The 2,922-nt window shown below is 34.0% G+C and overlaps 1 pseudogene; it reads right to left on the minus strand.

The window, feature by feature from the left end:
- Nucleotides 1–1,069: 1,069 nt before the first annotated feature.
- LOC149233351 (calcium-binding protein KIC pseudogene) overlaps nucleotides 1,070–2,922 on the minus strand; it is a 2,041-nt pseudogene continuing 188 nt past the window's right edge.

The following is a 2,922-nucleotide window of genomic DNA, read 5'->3' on the forward strand; positions in this document are numbered from 1 at the left end:
AAATTTATCCTACTGGTACAGGAGGTCCTCTCTTGGCATTCGAACGGGCTCCCCCATATGGATCTGCTTCAGGAAACTCCAGCCTTTTTTCTTGATGCATTTAAAATGGACTATCTTCTCTGGTTCAAATGTCTTCATTGGAATTGACCGCACCCTCCACAACCTTGAATCCATGATCCCTCTGTCTCTGCTTTCCTTTTTCCATGCAAGGGGTCTTATAACCTGGGACAAGCTTATTCTTGCATGGTCCTCTCAGGAGCCCATTTGGAAATCTGACCTCCAACTAGCCTTACCACCACACCTTCGCCCCCTTTGGCTCTCTTTCACCAACCGTTTCTCTCACAGTGCTTTCTCTCAAATTGGGACGAAAGATGCTTTGTCTTGGTCTACGGGGAATGCTATCCGCCCCATCTTGGTTAAAAGCCTCTACTCTGCTCTCTCCCCTCCTGCTCCGCTCCCCTCCCCTCCCTTCCCTGCCAAGTTCTGGAAAGCCCACTGCCCTCTTAAATCCATTCTTTTCTCATGGCTTCTTTTTTCGAATAAGAACCTCACCTGGGAGGTCCTCCAAAAAAAAGGATGGCAGGGTCCAAGTGTTTGTCGCTTTTGCACAGCTGCGGCAGAATCAAATTATCACATGTTTTTTTACTGCTCCGCCTCCTCTGCCATCTGGTATGATCTCTCTCTTTCTTATGGTTTTCCTCATCGATCCTTTACTTCTGTACAGGATGCTTTTGTATGGTGGAGCGCTCAATGCCCCTCCTGGCATGCTCTTTTCATTCTTACATGCTGGCATCTTTGGAAATGGCGCAATGGATGCATCTTCCAGGGCTGCTCTCTGCCTCTCAATTCTGTATTGGCTTCAATAACGGCGTCCATGCCTCCTCAGGACTAGGCGGGCTCCTCTCTATGCTCAAATTTTGTTTATCTCTCCAATATGTAATCTTCGGGCTCTGATCAAAGAGTCCCCATTTACAGCTGTTCTTTCCACTGCTGTTTTTGCACAGATCATTTAACAGATTTTGGAAAATCGATATGTCTTTTTTTTCCACTGCTGTCTTATACTGATCACTTAAGCAGATTCCATCTCAGGGAATATCGACATGTTTCTTTTTCCCTTCTCCAAATGCTGTTGCTCCAAACAGCAGATGTATCTCTGAATGTATCTCTGATATTTATATATCCTTAATATAAAATCATACTGTTTTTTCTCTCTGACAAAAAAAACTCAGTTTTGCAACAAACATTTTTTAAATATTCTACGGAATGGTATTTTAAATTTTCTTTGTAGCAAAATTGAAAATTAATTTTGCAACCGACACGTTTTTTTAACCTTTTTTTGTTAAAATTTGGTAATTTTTCCTTCTAAATGGAAATTAGAGATTAAAGAGGGTATATATTTAATAAAAATTATAAAAATCCAATTACTTTATAATGGTCGTCAGTGAAACTGTGATTTAAAATAGTTTTTAATGCATAAATGCATTGGGTGACTTGATATAATTTTATTCAAATTCTTTCTGAAAATATCCCTCGTGTAGTCATTAGATTTGGAAACGTATGGCCAGATTATTTTATTCAAATTAGTTTATATTATTTATTCAAATTCGTTCAGTTATATATTTCAGTTGTAATTTCAAAAAATCGTGTATTATTTTATCCAAATTCGTTAGACATATTGTTCAAAAAATTGAACACTTCGTATTTGTAATTAAAGATAAATCCAATTTTTACAAATTTGAACCGTTCAAATTTGTAATTAAAAAAAAATCCTTTTCCAATTTAGGGCAAACTTAAATTCGTAATTTGGAAAAAAATTCCTTCTCCAATTTAAGGCGAACTTAACTTAAAAATATATATAATAAAAATCAAATTCATTTATATTATTTAATTAAAAAAGGAAACCGTAAAACACATTTAAAAAAAACCAAATCCTAAAAATTTATATTTGAAAAAACCAAATTCGTTTATATTATTTTATTCAAGATCATTTAATCATATTATTATATAAACAAAACCAAAAAAATAATAAAAACCAAATTCATTTAGATTATTTAATTAAAAAAACTGTAAAACATATATAATTTAAAAAAAATAACCCAATTCCTTTATATTATTTTATTCAAAATAATTTAATCATGTTATTATATAATAAAACCAAAAAATATATAATAAAAATCAAATTATATTTAAAGAAACCAAATTCTAAAAATATATATTAAAAAAAAATCAAATTCGTTTATATTATTTTATTCAAAATCATTTAATGATATTATTATATAAACAAAACCAAATTCGTTTATATTATCTTATTCAAAATTATTTAGTCATATTATTATTTTATTCAAATTAGTTTAGTCATAGTTTCCATTTTTCACGTGAAGAGTTACAGTACGGTATTTTTCATCGCCTGATCTTCCTTACTGAATGTAAGTTACGTCTCTTAAAACAATAAGATAGCTCCTTAGCTAACGGCCGGGTCCTGAGTTGCAACTCAGTTTTGGTAGAGGATAGCTCCTTAGGTAACCGCAAGGTCCTGAGTTGCAGCACAGTTTTGGTAGTAAAAGCAATATTCCCTTATATCGATGTATAAGAATGAGTTCAAAATGCTTTGGATTTCCTAAACTATAAAAAAATAAAAAAAATTCATAAATTATATAAACATATGAAAGCAAGCGGGGGCGAGAAAGCAAACTAAGCCATTCCATTTCCCGAACCCTGAACTGAATCTCTGAATCTCGCACAGAGCTATCAAAATCAAAGGTATGGATAATATCCATGGCTGCCTTTTCTAACTACTTTTCGGCCTCTGCCAGGAAAGAGGGACTCAATCTGATCATGAGAACGCAGAATTCGTTCATATCCAAAACCCCATTGCCGTCTAAGTCGCCTTCTTCGATCATCGGTCGGAGCTCCTCGTCTTTC

Source organism: Pinus tabuliformis, chromosome J, assembly GCF_031772625.1.
Source record: "Pinus tabuliformis cultivar Carrire ecotype Pingquan chromosome J, CPIR1, whole genome shotgun sequence".
Lineage (NCBI taxonomy): Eukaryota > Viridiplantae > Streptophyta > Pinopsida > Pinales > Pinaceae > Pinus > Pinus tabuliformis.